We start from the raw sequence: 18,760 nt of genomic DNA on the forward strand, positions 1-18,760 counted from the left end.
AGGGTGGAGCATGAGCTCCGGGCGCCAGTAGATCAGAGGGTGCCGGAGCCGTGCCGAAACCGCCAGCTCCCCTGCACGGTCCCTGCTCCGCCGGGTGACGTTTTCTGCCCCGCTGCTAATTTCAATTCACGTCTCCCGCTGGAATGCTAGCCAATAGGCACTTGCGGTCCAGCAGCCAATCAGAAGCAGCATTGGTGGCTGCTGGACTGCGAGCGCCTATTGGCTATCGGTCCAACAGGAGACTTGAATTGAAAATAGCGGTGGGGAGCCGGGCACAGCGGGGAGCCGAGAGCAGGCTGCTGCACAATTCAGTTCCCTTTGGCAATGCGCAATTTTAGTCCCCCTTGGCAACAAGCAATTTCAGTGCCCCTTGGCAACAAGCAATTTCAGTGCCCGTTGGCAACAAGCAGTTTCAGTCCCCCTTGGCAACGAGTAATTTCAGTCCCCCTTGGCAACAAGCAATATCAGTCCTCCTTGGCAACAAGCAATTTCAGTCCCCCTTGGAATCAAGCATGAAGCCCCTTGGCATCGAGCATAAATCCTCTAGCATCGAACATGAAGTTCCTTGCAATGATCATGTAGGTAAGTGGCACTTGTGTGTCAAATGTGTAATGGGCATTACGGTTTGTTATATAGTATGTAATGGGCATTATGGTTTGTTACATAGTATGCAAGTGGCATCATGTGTGGCCTTATGTGTAATTGGCATTACGGCATGTGGCTTCATGTGTAATTGGTATTACAAAAATCGCTAAAATGGGCAATGGGCATTATGATGTGTGGTATAATGTTAGGCCGTGCCCCCTTTTCACCGTGCAATAGCCCCGCTTACTACAAATCAGGGGGGGGGGGGGGCATGAGACATGCCCTTGCTCTGGGCACTGTGGCACCTAGCTACACCACTGAGCTCAGCCCGCTGTCAGTGCGGCTTTTTTACTGGCTTTTTTGCAGCCATACAACTGGTTTGGCTCGTTGGAACTAACAATATAAGAGCAAACGACAATTTGCGGTTTGCAATTAAATGCCTCACAGCGCTGAGGTCATGGGTTCGATTCCCAACATGGCTCTAACTGTGCAGAGTTTGTAGATTCTCCCCGTGCTTGCGTGGGTTTACTCCGGGTACTCCGGTTTCCTCCCACAATCCAAAAATATACAGATAGGTTAATTGGCTTCCAACAAAAATTAACCCTAGAATGTCTGTGTGCGCGTGTACACATGGTAGGGAATATAGATTGTAAGCTCCACTGGGGCAGGGACAGATGTGAATGTTCAAATATTCTCTGTAAAGCGCTGCGGAATATGTATGCGCTATATAAAAAACTGTTAATAAATAAATAAATAAATACCACATGAAGGATGATTGTCATTTGTTCCCACACATTACTAAATTTTCATTCCAACCAGCTAAGAAGTTGGGTAGTTAGGGGTGTATTTACTTCCATGAGAGTATGTAAATATGAATTAGGATATGCTGTCAATCTTAACATATGCTGGCCATTTTATAAAGTCAACTTCTCTACTCTTTATAAGGAATAATACACCTCCTCCATAGTCTTTCTCCCCCTCTCTCATTTGTGTCTGCGTGAAATGATCTGTTTATATTGTTTGTCCTATGCAATTTACGGTACTTGTTTCCTATCTGGGCGCCCAGGTTTTCTAGGTACGGCACCGTAATGAAATCGGATCGCATCGCATCGGATTCGGTACTCGATGATGTACGATGGTATACGATGCGATGCGATTTCCCATAGGAAACAATGTGAAATGGCTCAATTTAGCCAAATTATCATAGGAACAATAGTAAATGGGCCAAAAACACCCCTGAACATTGAAATGTCCCCCCAAAAGTAGTTGACGCCACCCCGCCATCAACGTGAACCCGAAGCGTGGCGAGCGCAGCGAGCCCGCGAGGGGCGGCGGTACGCGTCCTCCGACCTTTTCATGCCCTACTATCCACTAGGGCGTGGAGTGAGAATAGAATAGTGTGGCGAGCGCAGCGAGCCACCGAGCCCGAAGCGTGGCGAGCGCAGCGAGCCCCGCGAGGGGCCGCGGATACCTTCACAGGTAAACGCATCCCTTCGCGGGCTTCCCAGGTGTCCATGGCGACGCGGACACCTGGGAAGCCCGCGAAGGGACGCGTTTACCTGTGAAGGTATCCGCGTCCCCTCGCGGGGCCCGCTGCGCTCGCCACGCTTCGGGCTCGGTGGCTCGCTGCGCACGAGACCCGAGAGCTACCTGGTTGATCCTGCCAGTAGCATATGCTTGTCTCAAAGATTAAGCCATGCACGTGTAAGTACACGGCCGGTACAGTGAAACTGCGAATGGCTCATTAAATCAGTTATGGTCCTTTTGCTGCGCTCGCCACACTATTCTATTCTCACTCCACGCCCTAGTGGATAGTAGGGCATGAAAAGGTCGGAGGACGCGTACCGCCGCCCCTCGCGGGCTCGCTGCGCTCGCCACGCTTCGGGTTCTCGTTGATGGCGGGGTGGCGTCAACTACTTTTGGGGGGACATTCCACTGCTCTGTGGGTTTTTTGGGGGTTTCTGGCCCATTTACCATTCTTCCCTATGCTGATTTGGGTAAATTGATCCATTTAACATTGTTTCCTATGGGAAATCGAATCGGATCGCATCGCATCGCATCGTTCAATATCGTGTATGTGTATTTGTGGTATCCGATGCGATCCGATTTTTATACGGAGAATAGCATGGTGCGCAATTAACTTAGCGGGCGCCCAGATAGGAAACAAGTACCCAATTTACTTGTCCTCTGTACCAAAATATACATTTTCATGGGGGAAATTTACTAAGAATACGAATACAAAAATTTGTATTCATATTCTTAATATGAATGAGTACGACTGGCATAGCCATCGTATTTCAGTTACAAATTCGTAATCCGGAGGGGAATTTACAAAGCAGTTGTATTTGACTGATTCGTATCAAAGAGCCAGTCCTGGACCAAATTAAATAGGGGTTCCCTGTAGGGATGGCCATCGACTATCGATGTTCCCAAAACATCGATGGTTGGGACCTAGTGCTCGATGTTTTGGGCATCGATAGTGGATGGTCGAATAGTTTTATGCCATCGATGGATGGCTTCCGATGGTAAAAGTTGTGGGCATCATTGCGTCCAGCGTCATCGCTGCGGGAAGCCCGCCCCGCCGGAAGGTGCGCGCATGCGCAAAAGAAACTTAAACTGGATTGATGGCTAAAGTTTCTTCTGCGCCTATACGCAGATCCCGGCCGAGCAGGCTGCCCACAGCGACCCTTCACGTTGCTCCGCGCATGCGCGGCTAAGCGATGGCAGGAACCATCAATGGTGTGAGATAGAATGGTTTATAGCCATCGATGGTTCCTGCTCTAGAAGCCATCAATGGCAACCATCGATGGGGGATGTGCCGATGGCCATCCCTAGTTCCCTGTATTTTTTAAAACCAGCACCAGGCCGAACCAGCCAGCAGGGTAAAGCCACAGCCGGGTAACACATATTATATAAAGGTCCCGTGGCCAAAGCATTACCCCCTGACCGGTCAGCCTGGGCAGGGGTCCTGGGGACCCCCCCAATGAAAGGGTATCCCCCTCTAGAACTTACCTGCCCCGGCGGAAGCCTGGGGCTGTCCCCGGTAACCCTGGGCTGTAGGTACCGGGCTGATCTTTGTGTAAAAGTTAGAATAAACGGTACTCTTTACTTATCACGGCGCCCATCGCGGCCATTGAATGCACTAAAAAATCGGGTGCGACGCGACCGACGCGATGCCCGCGATTTCCCATAGGGAACAATGTTAAATGTCTCAATTGACCCGATTTTCCTGTTCAATGCCTCAATTGACCCGATTTTTCCATAGGAAACAATGTTAAATGGCCCACAGAGGCCAAATAGGCACCCTGAAGTGTGAAATGGCCCCCACAATTGTTAACGCCACCCCACGATCAACGTGAACCCGAAGCATGGCGAGCGCAGCGAGCCCGCGAGGGGCGGCGGTACGCGTCCTACGACCTTTTCATACCCACACTATCCACGTCGGCGTGGAGTTGAGAATAGAATAGTGTGGCGAGCGCAGCGAGCCACCGAGCCCGAAGCATGGCGAGCGCAGCGAGGCCCGCGAGGGGACGCGGATACCTGTGAAGCCCGCGAAGGGACGCGTTTACCTGTGAAGGTATCCGCGTCCGCTCGCCGCGCTTCGGGCTCACCACACTATTCTATTCTCAACTCCACGCCGACTTGGCTAGTGGGGGTATGAAAAGGTCGTAGGACGTGTACCGCTGCGCTCGCCACGCTTCGGGTTGACGTTGATCGTGGGGTGGCGTTAACAATTGTGGGGGCCATTTCACACTTCAGGGTGCCTATTTGGCCTCTGTGGGCCATTTAACATTGTTTCCTATGGAAAAATCGGGTCAATTGAGGCATTGAACATAAAAATCGGGTCAATTGAGACATTTAACATTGTTCCCTATGGGAAATCGCGGGCATCGCGTCGCACCCGATTTTTAGTGCATTCATTGCCCGCGATTTTTTACCTACGATGCCCACGATCAAAATCGTGGGCGCCGTGCTAGGTAAAGAGTACCGAATAAACAATTGGGTTCTGCTCTGGAACTATGAGTCCCAGCAAGCCTTAGTAAATTAGGAATCACCATTCTTTTGAGCAGTGATTCCGATTCTGTTGATGGCGTATGCATTTGTAAATATGAATGTGCCATGAATACGAATTGTTGTATTTTTTGCATAGTAAATGGCAAAAATACAAATACGCCAAAAATGTTCATAATTTCTAATATGAATACGAATTTTTTAGGCGTATTTGCCTTAGTAAATTTCCCCCTATATGTCTTAGGGCTATTTCCCACTGTCCGGCAGGAAGCCGTGTCGTGCACAGTAGTTGTGAATGGACACAACCATGATTAATAATTAATAATTATTTCTGCTCAGTATTCACTGCTGAAAGAGAGGGGAAGGGGCCACAGTTAAGTTGCAAGTATAGTCAGAAAACTGAGGGAGAGACAAGTACATTTACAGAGGAGAAAGTCCTCACAGAACTCTCAAAACTGAAAGTGGATAAATCAATGGGGCCAGATGGGATACATCCAAGGATACTAAAAGAGCTTAAAGGGGAGCTGGTAAAACCAATAACAGAATTATTCAACCAGTCACTAGCTACTGGAGTAATCCCAGAGGACTGGAAAACAGCGAATGTAGTCCCACTGCACAAAAGTGGAAGCAAGGAAGAGGTAAGCAACTATCGACCAGTGAGCCTTACATCAGTAGTAGGGAAATTGATGGAAACACTCTTAAAACAAAGAGTTGTAGAATATCTCAAAACCAGCAATTTACAGGATCCAAAACAGCATGGGTTTACTGGGGGAAGATCATGTCAAACAAATCTTATTGACTTTTTTGACTGGGTGACTAAAGTAATAGATCAAGGTGGGGCTGTAGATGTAGCTTATCTAGACTTTAGTAAAGCTTTTGACACTGTCCCACATCGCAGACTGTTAAATAAACTTGAAAGCTTGGGATTGGATTCTAAGATAGTTGAATGGATAAGAGCGTGGTTGCAGGACAGAAAACAGAGAGTTTTAGTAAACGGAGTACAGTCAAAGGAGGGAAAGGTTACAAGTGGAGTACCCCAGGGATCTGTACTTGGACCGGTGCTTTTTAATATCTTTATTGGTGATATTGCAAATGGAATTGAGGGTAAAATGTACCTTTTTGCAGATGACACAAAGGTATGCAACAGGGTAGACACACCAGGAGGGGTAAAACAAATGACTGAGGATCTAGGCAGATTAGAGAAATGGTCAAGAGAATGGCAACTACAGTTTAATGCCAAAAAATGCAAAATCATGCACTTGGGTCTCAGAAATCCAAAGACTCAATATAGTATAAATGGCACTATAATGGAAACTACTGAGGAAGAGAGGGATCTAGGTGTCACTATTTCAGGGGACTTAAAAGCAGGAAGGCAATGTAACAAAGCAATGAAGAAGGCAAGTCAGATGCTTGGTTGCATAGGGAGAGGTATCAGCAGTAGAAAGAAAGAAGTAATAATGCCACTGTATAGGTCATTGGTACGACCTCACCTAGAGTATTGTGTTCAGTTCTGGAGGCCATATCTCCAGAAGGATATAAATACATTAGAGACTGTACAAAGAAGAGCAACTAAAATGGTGCATGGCCTACATCACAAAACGTACCAGGAAAGACTAAAAGATCTTAATATGTATACTTTAGAGCAGAGAAGGGAAAGGGGGGACATGATAGAAACTTTCAAATATATCAAGGGCTTTAACAAGGTACAGGTGGGAGACATTCTTCACAGGAAGAGGAGCAACAGAACACGAGGACATGCACTGAAACTAGAGGGAGGAAGATTCAGGGGAAATGCGAGGAAGAATTTTTTCACAGAAAGAGTAGTAGATAAGTGGAATAGCCTCCCAACAGAGGTGGTAGACGCAAATACAGTAGTACAATTTAAACATGCTTGGGATAAGCATATTGATATCCTTACAAAAAAATAAGGATCAAATATGGTTTGAGGTAACATGTTTAAAAAAAGGGGCAGACTAGATGGGCCAAGTGGTTCTTATCTGCCGTCAAATTCTATGTTTCTATGACACTATTGTGTCCATTCACACGGGACGGCCACGGTCCGGCCGTCCGGTAGCAGCCGGATCCCGCCACTGGAAGGGACGGCTGCCGGGCTGTGGCCATCCCCTCCATGATAAAGTACTGTGTGCTTAACGGCTTTCAGGCCGTGCGGGTTTTTGCCGCCCGGCAGGAGCCGGAGTGTGTTAAACCGCCCTTACAGCTCATTGCTCACACAATTCTCATCCACAGCGACAGGCATTTCATCATTAGAAGCTGTGAGCAGTGTGCATTAGTGCCACCACAAGCCATTGTGCTTTTAGTCACCCGACAGTAATAATATACACACAGTCAGAGTCATAACTAGAGTGAGCATGTACCATGTGGGTGAAATTGGCTGCCTCCACCTGCGATCCACCTATGAATGCAACACCACCACTGACTATCTTCTGCCCACTACAATATATAATAGTAGCACATAAACCAAATATGGTGAGAATCAGATTCAATTTCTCTTCTGTTCAGCTACTGGTCACAGGACTATTACCAGTGTGTGTGGAATCGGATGCCTATCAATTATTCCCTATCATCGATGGTTTATGACCAATTTCGAATGTTTTGGATTGCCATAGTTGGGGGGGAAACCAGACGGCTTCCCTTCATCGATGGTACAAAACAAACAAAGATATTTTTTTTTCATAGCTCCGCCTCCGACAATAGTGATGCCCCGCCTCCACACTTTGATTGGGTTTACTGAAAGAACGGGGATTAATAAAAAATCAACCATCGATTGTCCCGTCCAGTGGTAACTCGTTGACACGCCGATGGCCATCCACATGAATGTGTGCCGCTTGCGCTAGGTATCGGTTTCATGCATACAATTAATATGGTGCATGATAATAGGTGCTCGGGCCTATCAGTTACATAGAAGCCAATCATACGCAGCCTAGCAAAAATCGTAGTAAGAGCCCTGGGCGAATAGGAGCCTTCCCATTTGCAAGTGATCCGGGGCCGGCAGCCAATAGGTGTTTAGGTAGCAAAATAATGCATGTTAACGTAAAACCGATTGGTCGTCGAACAATCCTCCCACTCTGTGTCCAACCAACCGCAGTGCGGCGCTTCCTCTCAGGCCAATCAGCTGGGGGGTTTTATGGCTCAGACGGCTTCATGTGTCTGGTCTTCAAGAGCAATAAAAAGGTGAGTGAGTGTGAGTGATGGTTTGAGTATGAGTATGAGTATGAGTGTCCCGGCCGGTGTCTGGGAGCTGATGTAGACAGGGAGGTCGTTACCTGCTCTTCCCTGTGTATGAGGTTGAGTCAGAGGGTGACACTGAATGCATGTAATCCCCATGCAGGGGGCAGCTGTCACTGCTTCTCTGTCACTTCTGCATCATACTACGTTATATGACTGCATGTAATAATCATGTATGAGGTTGTGTGCATGCCGTCATTAGACATGGGGATGTTGTTATTATAAATGTGTATTCGATATCAATGCATTGTGTGCATGCAACACTCATTTTAGCATTTATAAATATAGAACCAGCATAACTCATAGCGGAGCATATACAAACAAGACTGGCCGATTAAAGAAAGAGGGTCCTGCTTTCCATCTGTCATGAGATTATTACGTGTCATTCTCATACGTGTTTTCTATTCTTTATGTAATCCTACATGGTTTGATTATTGTGCATGCCATCATTGTATGATACATGCTTGTGCTTGAGCTCATCATGGCCAATACATTGGTTACAGGGCTGGGCTGGCCATTTGGTATTTCTTGCAAACGCCAGGTGGGACGGTCCTGGGTACAGAGAGAGCTGGGATGCACACAGCACAGCTTCCTTGCTCTCCATTTGTCTACCCCCTCACCCGCCATGTGTGTGCTGAAGAAGCCTGGCTCCAGAATTGTGGCACACCACTGTGAGCAGTGGCTGCTCCCCCTGTAACGTTCACACACTCACAAAATGCAAGGCCCATAGAGCAGCCCCAGTATCCCTGACTGGTCATCAAGATTGAATTGCTCACAATCATTTTGCGTTAATTTATTGGTATGGTAATCTCTTACTCGCCTCCGCTGGGTAATGACCAGACGGCATTATTCAGAAGTGTCTGCTAGAGTTAAGGTGCCCATACACGCAGCATTTTTGCTGCATCGCGCTCCCGCTGGCATCCCATCGCACAGTTCAAGAAGTATGGGCTGCTTGAACTAGGTCCCGATCACATCGTATGCGATGCTATAGAGTCCAAACGATATATTCAGCGTGTATGGGCACCTTGAGCCAATACAAACCTAATTTAATTTGCATAGACTGTGTAAAGCAAAAAATATGTTTTATGTGGCATTATGGAACCATATTTTAGTGAGGGGTCATTTACACAGGGCAGGAGTACCTAAAGTTCTAACTATGGGTGCTTAACGTGACCTTGTTGATTGTTATCATCCCATAAAGGTATCAGGGGGGGGTGAGGGGAGAGGAGGTTTATAATCCGCACACAAATGATTTTTCTATCCCTCTTATAAGGATTTCAAGGGCCGCCTATTCTTTGCTGTGGCGGGGGTGCTATCCGGGTAAGTTGAGTACAATTTCGATACAAGGGAGAAGAAAGATTTGCACTATGGAGGCACTCCTAAAGAAAAGAGAATTTATTCTAAAATTTTAAACTTTATTAGGTACTTGTGTATTTTGGCGGCGCCCATCGCATCGCATACCATAAGGCATACGATGCGACGCGATATCGCGCGATACTGTATAATGTCATACAATTTTAAAATTGTATGACATTGTACATGGCATACAATGCCATACAATGCGATTAAACATTGTATAAGCACCCTAATGTGACAATGTGAAATGCACCCCCACGCCACACCCCCCCCCCCCCCCCCCCACTATAAACGTGAACCCGAAGCATGGCGAGCGCAGCGAGCCCGCGTCCTCCGACCTTTTCATACCCCCACTATCCATGTTGGCGTGGAGTTGAGAATAGAAAGTGTGGCGAGCGGACGCGGATACCTGTGAAGCCCGCGAGGGGACTCCGATACCTGTGAAGGTATCCGCTCGCTGTGCTCGCCACGCTTCGGGCTCGGTGGCTCGCTGCGCTCGCCACACTTTCTATTCTCAACTCCACGCCGACGTGGATAGTGGGGGTATGAAAAGGTCGGAGGACGCGTACGGCCGCCCCTCGCGGGCTCGCCGCGCTTCGGGTTCACGTTTATAGTGGGGGGTGGCGTGGGGATGCATTTCACATTGTAAGCACCCATTAGGGTGCTTAAAAGCACCCTTTATGGTGCTTATACGATCTTTCATCGCATAGGGGGCAAAAATCGCGTTGCATCCCATGCGATGCGACGCGATGAAAACATTGCACAATGCACATCGGGGGCGCCGCTATAATACACAAGTACCCTTTATTAAAAACTTTACTAAAAGGATAAAGGGGGAGGTATATACTGTGGCCGTTTAGCTTATAGGACGTCCACAATTTTAGTTCTTCCAATATTTCACTAACAATAAGGAAGGACGTTATCTGTGATCCTATAAGCTAAACGACTACAGTATAATCCTCCCCCTTATCCTTTTAGTAAAGATTTCAATAAAGTTTAAAATTTTTTAATAAATTCTCTTTTCTGTAGGAGTGCATCCATAGTGCAAATGTTTCTTCTTCCTTGTATCGATATCATCCCATAAATAAGGATGTACCTCTCTGCATTTAAAATCTATAGATCAGGGATAGTGAACCTTCGGCCCGCCAGCTGTAGAACTACACTTCCCAACATGCCCTGCTACAGTTTTAGGATTGCCAAATAGCAAAACTGTAGCAAGGCATGCTGGGATGTGTAGTTCAACAACAGCAGGAGGGCCGAAGCTTCCCCATCCCTGCTATAGATTGTAAACTCCTAGATGGATTTTGATATTGTATATCACAAGGTAATAAATACCTCAGTGTAATTTGCAGGTAAGTAAATGATACATAACATTGGAGTATATGTGGCCAGTTCAGCAGCATTATCTAACTCAGTGGTTTTCAACCTCGGTCCTCAAGTACCCCCAACAGTGCACATTTTCCAGGTCTCCACACAGAATCACAGGTAAAATAATTAGCTCCATCTGTGACCTTTTAAAATGTGTCAGTAAATAATGAGTGCATCTGTGCACCTCCCGGGTGACCTGGAAAATGTGCACTGTTGGTGGGTCCTGAGGACCTAGGTTGAGAACCACTGATCTAACTTTTGCTTCTCTATGACACAGCTGAATAAGCAGGTGTGTGTGTGTGTGTGTCTCACTGTAATGCAGGGTGACAAGTGGGTGTATTGTACTGTAGTTTTTATATTTACTTATTCTTGTAAATATTATGTAGGATGTGCATAACTGTCATGTTTGCTTGCATAATTAGGGATATTTATTCACATTGCCCAAAGGTTCAATTTGCACAATATCCATTGTGCCATTTGCTTTTATTTTGGAACTAAATGCTCTTTACTGATTGGATGCTATGGGTTTGTCACATAATTTTACCTTTTGAGCAATGTTGGTAATAGCTTCTTATTTATTAATTATTTTTTAACAGTTTCTTATATAGCGAACACATATTCCGCAGCGCTTTACAGAGAATATTTGAACATTCACATCCGTCCCTGCCCCAGTGTAGCTTACAATCTATATTCCCTACCACATGTACACGCACGCACAGACATTCTAGGGTTAATTTGTTGGGAGACAATTAACCTACCAGTATATGTTTGGCATGTGGGAGGAAACCGGAGTACCCGGAGGAAACCCACGCAAGTCTGGGGAGAATATACAAACTCCACACAGTTAGAGCTATGGTGGGAATCAAACCCATGACCTCAGTGCTGTGAGGCAGTAATGCTAACCATTACACCATCCATACTGCCTTCTTATGCAGAGCTCTATATGCAAATACATTGGTGAGTACAGTACTTTTTGGCAAGCTTCAGTATGGTATGAACTTCCCTAGGAAGAATACAATGCCCTTCAGAAGAATAATACACATTCTAGTTAAGCATAACAGGAAACTGGACCATTTGCCTAGATGACTTTATTGCTGGCATGATTTGACTATCAAACAAATTATTGTCCCATTGCTTCATCTCACGCCCATTTCTCCTTGTGCAGTCTATGGCCAGTTAAAGACCCCTCCTTATAAGCAGTTTATGCATGCTTATTTTCAATTACACAATGCTCCTGCACCATACTTTATGTAAACATTCATCGCACCATTGTCTCTTGTTTGCTTTATAGTTCATGCCTACTTATTTATATATATATTTCTAATAATCTGTCATTTAGTTTACTTATACCACTTTTACACCACCGCAAAAACCCGGGTTTTCCCCTTGTGGACCAAGGCAGCGGCGGTGTAAAAGAGGTTAACCCGTGTCCCTACACGGGACTTCTATCCAGGTCAGGACAGGGGAGGAGGTGAATGGATGCCTGTGTGCAGCATCTATTCACCTTGTGGATAGGGGGCAGCTTACCTTGGTGCTTGCCCCCAGCATAGTGATCGGTGGTCCCGGTGCTCCTGTTTACACTGCGGGTCGGCACCGGCGTGTAAACGGACAAAAATCCCGGTTCCGGCATGGTTTGGGACCATCTTCCAAATACCGGTCGGATCTGGGATTTGGTGTAATAGGGGTATTATTGTAATATATTTTGTAGTAGTATCCACCTATGAAAGGTCACAACTGTAAAATGTAGGCAGAACTTTCAGTGTGGGAAATATGTCCTTTATAAGGGCTGTGATAATGTACCCTTTGAGTTTCAGCATCTGAGAGATGTGCAGCATAGCCGCTCAAAAAGCCAGTGTTGCTTATATTTGTTATATAAATTCAAATAAAAAAAATGTGTGAAAAAGATTATATTTCCTACATAAGGTAAACATTACAGGTCATTATAATGAATAAAAATGTTTGCTTGGCAATTTTCACACAATTTTGCCAAATTCACTTGGCACTCAAAGGGTTAAAGGTTATTTGGTAGCAAGCATTTTCTTTTCCTTTATATTTAGCAAATAATACAGTAGAACAAGCCCAGTGATATATTAATGTATGGTGGTTATTACGCTGTACAGAAGAGACCTTGTTCCTTTGGTGTAAATATCATTTTATTTTTTTAAGAAATCCTCTGTAAATGTCTATATTACAGCAAGGGCAAAGCCTCTGTACATTGATGTAGCTTGACTCACGGTCACAATAGTAGCGTCCCAGCATCTGTTCCTGCAGCTGTGCTCTGATACCGACATTTGATACTGGCCTCCTCCTGACTTTGTTGGCTGACACTGTGTACACGGCTAAGTGCAAAGTGAGTTGGGACAGAGCAAGCCAAGAGTTAGCTGTTTATTTGCTCGAAAGAGATAAATGGTCATCAGGGAAAAATGTTTTCCTACATCAGTGATGTGCAAATAGACCAACTACGTATCAGGTTTGCTCTTTTGCAGGGGTTGGTCTTGTGGAAATTGGTCTATGCAGGTAAAATAATATTAATAATTTCTGTTTTTCTTTTGTCTAATGTAAATCTTATGTTGTGCATGTATTATGCTGTGTACACACTGATACAATCTGCATAAGATCCAGATAAGATTTTGACTATATAGTCAAAATCTTATCTGGATCTCATGCAGATTGTATGGGTTTTATCCCAAGCGAACCAGATGCGTTCAAGATGCGCGCTCCCATATCTTAACCAGAAAGTCTTGGCTGCCCTGTCTATATAGTGCAGATCTGCACTATATAGTCTAAATTGAATGCAGATAGTGTAAATTGTATGCAGATAGTCTAAATTGTAATCGCATCTGGATCTTATGCAGATTGTACTAGTGTGTACACAGCATAGTATAATTCTGTCTCTGCAGCACTTTATTAAAGTTTGCTTAGACTGAACCATCTTTGGTGATTATAGATATCTGAAGAGTAAACCTATCCCTTATCCAAATATCCGTTATCCAAATGATTCCAAAAACCATCGTTTTTGTTTGTTTTTTTGCTAAAGCCTACTGGGGACATCTGTAACTGGCACTACTGGGGACATCTGTAACTGGCACTACTGGAGACATCTGTAACTGGCACCAAATATGTGTAAGACAATGATTGCTTGGCATTCAAATTCAGTATCTGAGATTGTACACAAACTTTTTCATATTTTAAAACCTTGTATCATGCACAAATAAAATATATTTGTGTGTATTTCATGTGTTTCTACAACATAAATGCAAGGTGCCTGAAGATACATCATTCAAATATAAAAATATTCCAAAATTCGGAATAATCAGTTATCCAGAATTCTTCTGGTCCTGAGCATTTTGGATAACTCAACCTGTATGTCAATTTTATCACAAACCTTCATTACTGCATCATACTCGTGCAGCTGAATTTCTTGCCTGTATTCTTGTTAAAGGCAGTACCTGGTTGGGTTGAAAATGTGTAGCTTTTTTTTATTAAATACTGTTTGCAATATGGTAGCTTGGGTTACTGTATGTGGGTAAATTTAGAGCCTTTGTTCTTGAAGTGAGGATAGTGGGTTAAAGTTTTGAATTTTAGACCTACACTACAGTATATGGACAAAAGTATTCTGATGACTGGCCATTACACCAACATGGACTGTAATGATCTTGTATTGAAATATAAATAGTGTGACAAGGATTACAAACACAGGCACTCATACCCCTTTCACACTGCAGCTCTTAACCGGTACAGTATGTTGAAGATTTTTTTAGCCTTTTAAACCAGTTAGAGCTGCAGTGTGACAGCGCCAGTCTGCATTTACCGGTTACAAATAACTGGTACTTGCAAACGGGTAAAAAGTCCTACACAGTTCAGAGCCATTTTTTATGCAGTGTGAATGGCTCTGAACCGTGGCTCTGAACCGGTATATAGGACTCAGGCAGCAGTAAGCACTGAGCTGGTTATCAGCGCAGTGACTATTTAATGAATGAAACCAGCTCATTACATATTTGCATATGTAATGAGCAGGATCCACTCCCTCCTAGTGACCGTGCATGCCAGTTGCCTACCTCACTGCCAGGTACCAGGGGAGGGAGGGGGTGTTACTAGGTTCTGGCTGTGTGTGGGGTGGGAAGGGGGGGGGGGGCCTGCTGCTTTACCGACACCTGTGGCTGCCACCCCCAGGTCACCCCCTGAACCCACTCTGCCTACTGCATGGTATGTTACTTGTTAATTACAGTGTACCTTTCACAACGGGTTCAATGTGAAAGGTACAAAAACGGTAATTATCCAGCAATATACCGTTTACAACATGCAGTGTCAATGGGGTTAAACTTGCTCTGACCCGGTTAAAGAAACGTTTAAAAAAACGGGTCAGAGCAGGTTTGGCAGTGTGAAAGCAGCATCAGATGAAGACTTTGTTGTTTGTTTTGAACATCAGGTCCTTCTCCATAGCTTCACCATACGGTTGCTTGGAGGATCACGACCTACAAACCCCCTGGAAAAGGCATCAGCATTGTGGTGCTGTTTCTCCGGACGATGCCTCACCTTAAACTTAATTGGTTACAAGGCCAAAAACCAACGGGTCACATCAGCATTCACCTTTTTATTTGTATGCATCCACTGTAAGGGTGCATTGTCTGTGACCAACAAAAACTCTTGTCCCAATAAATAATACCTTAATGACTCAGCTGCCCACTTAATGGCCAAGCACTCTACCGTTGAGTACTTGCCCTCTCTGGGCAATAATTTACGGCTAAGGTAGAGGATGGGCTTCTCCTCTTCATCTACCTCTTTGGGACAGGATTAGGAGCAGTCCTTTCCAGAGGCATCCGTCTGTAACACAAACTGTTTTTTAAAGTCAGGAGCTTGCAAGACAGGCTTGGTACACAGAGCTCATCTTAAATCCTGCCAAGCAGTTTCCACTTGTTTAGACCAAGTTATCTTGTCTAGGGGCGAAATATCGAATAACCCTGTGATATTCTCCCACCAGACCGAGAAATGTCCTGTTGTGACTTACATTTAGGTTTAGACCAGGTGAGGACTGCTTCTACCTTACTAGGCTGAGGTTTAACCTTTCTAATGCCCACAATGCACCCCAAATACTTGGCCTCAACCATACCAATGCCACATTTTCTTAGGGTTGGTGGTTAACCCTGGTGCCTCTAGAGCAGCGGTTCTCAAACTGTGGGTCCGGACCCCCAAGTGGGTCCCGACCTTCTCAGTATGGGGTTGCATCTATTCAAAAATCTGTTGAATTGTTTATTTTAGACTCCTCCCATCATTTTTTGCCTCCACAATGCTGCCATGCAGGTGCTCGCTGATGACTACACATGTTATGTGATCTTCTGCAGTAACTTTCTGGGGTCCCGTAATTATTTTTATTGTCTGATGGGATCCTAGAGCAAAATAGTTTGAGGACCCCTGCTCTAGAGACTGTAAAACTGCTTCTACCTTCGATACTATAGGTGCGACTCTCAGTCAGAGCTGAAAATAACAATGTCCTCTAAATATGCAGCTGCATATTTCCTGTGGGGCCACAGCAGCTTATTCATAGCTCTGTGGAAGGTTGCTGGGGCACCAAGTAAACCAAATGGGAACACTTTATACTGGAATAAGCCCTGTGGGGTAGAGAAGGGTGTTTTTGCCTTAGCAGCTTTTGTTAACGGAAACAGCCAATAACCTTTTGTCAAATCAAGTGTAGTGAGATACTGACTATTGGCTAAATTTTCTACCAACTCATCAACCCGGGGCATAGGGTAAAAATCAAACCAGGATTGATTTAGTTTACGGAAGTCATTGCAGCACCTTTAAAGCACCTGAAGGCTTAGGTACTAAGACAGTTGTAGTAATGCACTTGCTGGTAGATTCCTCTATGACCCTTAGGCGTAACCTCTTTACCACCTGCTGCTTTACCGCTCCCTGCTTTGCTACAGGTATGCGATATGGCCTTTTGTTTAATGACCAACCCGGGGGGAGTCACAGCATCGTGTTGGATGATCTGTGTCTTTCCCAGAATGGCAGAAAACACAACTTGGTAGCGCTTCACCAAGTTCAACACTTGCCGTTTCTGTCCAGGAGGTACGTGGCATTCTGAAACCTTTTTCGCTACCAAAGAGGGCTGAATAGCAGTTTCCTTCCAGGGTTTTAACAGGTTACATAGTAGATTTGTACTTCCCATCCTGTCAGACCCTGTAATTGACCGGTCCCACACCTCCATAATTTCATAAGGGCCCCGCCATTGTGTATACATCTTGCTTTCTGAGGTGGGTACTAGCACTAACCCTTTGTCTACCGGGTTAAAGGACTGCTTAACGGAGGTAATGTCATACCTTTGTTTCTGACGTTGTTTGGCCCTTTCCATGTGTTCATTCAGGAGTGGTGCAGTCTGCCTTAGACGGCTGTGTAACTGGGCCACAAACTGAACAATGTTAGTATCCTGGCACGGTTGTTCTTCCCACCCTTCTTTTAAGAGATCGAGAAGTTCAAAGGGACTAAACCCCTGTAGAGCAGGCATGTCCAAACTCTGGCCCTCCAGCTGTTGTGAAACTACAAGTCCCATCATGCCTTGCCACAGTTTTGCTACTAGGGAATGCTAAAACAATGGCAAGGCATGCTGGGATGTGTAGTTTCACACTTTACAACAGCTGGAGGGCCATAGTTTGGACATGCCTGCTGTAGACGATTGGGGTACCTCTCTGACCGAAAACATCACGTAAGGTAGGAGCAGATCCCAATCTAGTTTTTCTTGTGACACTACCCTCTTTATCATTTGCTTAAGGATTTAATTAAATCTTGCGACCAGGCCTTCTGTTTGCCGTGTTACAAGTTGGTAATCCTATCTGCTTTTAGCAACAGGCATAAATCCTTCAGGAGTCTAGAAAAAAAAGTTGTACCTTGGTCCGTTAAGACCTCTTTTGATTATTACTAAGCGGGTATACATGGTTAGTAGCTCTCTGGTAATGGTGCCAGATTTCATATTGTGCAGGACTATAGCCTCTGGTGGCATAATCAACTATCACCAATATGTATTGGTAACCTTAAGCAGATTTTTTTTTTTTTAACTGGCCCTATCAGATCCATACCAATCCACTCAAAAGGCACGGAAATGATAGGGAGGGGTACCAGTGGAGTCCTAAACAGCCGTGGGGCTGTCCTGTGGCACACTGGGCATTCCTGACAATGCCTCTTAACGTAAGCATAGATACCAGGCCAAAAGAACCTTAAATGGATGTGTTGGAGTGTTTTCTCCTACCCCAGATTGCTACCCCACAAATGCATATGTGTAGCTTCTAATACGAACTGTTCCAGTTTCAGGGAACTAATAGCTGATCTACCCTTTTCCCTTGTAAAGTAGCAACATGATATAGCAAATCATTTTTCAATACACAATATGGCACACCCTCTGATGGTAAAGCATCACTTAACCTGCCATTAACCACTTTAACAGTCTCAAGGGCATGTACCAAATTGCTGTCATCGCGTTGATCTCTCCCAATCCTGCAGTGATATCTTCTCGCCAACTGGTTTCTATTGGGCCTCGGACTCAGTCTCTTGGTGTGGTCCAGGACCAACAACATCTCTCCCGGATGCTAAACCTCGGTAGTCTCTGGTCTTTGGCCCCTGAGTTGCTTCAGTGGCTGACATTTTGTTGGGGTCATGCCAGGTAACCAGCTCCTACAGCAATGGAAAGTCATGGCCCAGGATCAGCGGATAAGGTGGTCTGGAGGTCACCGGTGCTACCACCTTTTAATGACCAGTCTTTTAATGGACAGTCAGTGGTAAGTGGGCACTCCTTGTCAGCTCCTGGAGTATCCACGTTGGCAGATCAATGGTGATCTCACTGCCGGTATCCACCAAGGCCCAGATCTCCTGGCATTCCAACTGTACCAGAATCTGGAACACGGAGGACTCTGCTTGTGATACACCTGCAGCCATCATGCTGACCATCGGGTCCGTGATATTTCAGAACTCTTCCGCTTTGGAATCAGCAGAGCGTTGGTGACTTGTACACACCATGCGTCTTAGCAGTCGTTGAACCCCGCTCTGGTTTTACACTTTGTGGTAGAGTTTCTGCTAGTCCTAAACTCTTCTGCTTTTTAATAATGGGGAAGATGTATTAAGCCTGGAGAAGAGATAACGTGGAGATCAAGTGAAAGGAGATAAAGCACCAGCCAATCAACTCCCAACTGTCATTTTCAAACAC

The 18,760-nt window shown here is 45.2% G+C and overlaps 1 protein-coding gene across 3 annotated transcripts in view; it reads left to right on the forward strand.

Annotated features, from left to right (window-relative positions):
• The first annotated feature begins 7,631 nt into the window (after positions 1-7,631).
• Positions 7,632-18,760, forward strand: part of LRRC28 (leucine rich repeat containing 28) — a 36,994-nt gene continuing 25,865 nt past the window's right edge. The window contains exon 1 of one of the 3 annotated variants that reach the window (XM_083184256.1): positions 7,632-7,788. The gene's annotated coding sequence lies outside the window, so the exon portion shown is untranslated. Of the gene's footprint in view, positions 7,789-12,915; positions 13,084-13,603; positions 13,690-18,760 lie in introns of those variants that run through there. The other 2 variants (XM_083184257.1, XM_083184258.1) reach the window with 2 other exon arrangements.

Source organism: Crinia signifera, chromosome 4 (assembly GCF_055691185.1).
Source record: "Crinia signifera chromosome 4, ASM5569118v1, whole genome shotgun sequence".
Lineage (NCBI taxonomy): Eukaryota > Metazoa > Chordata > Amphibia > Anura > Myobatrachidae > Crinia > Crinia signifera.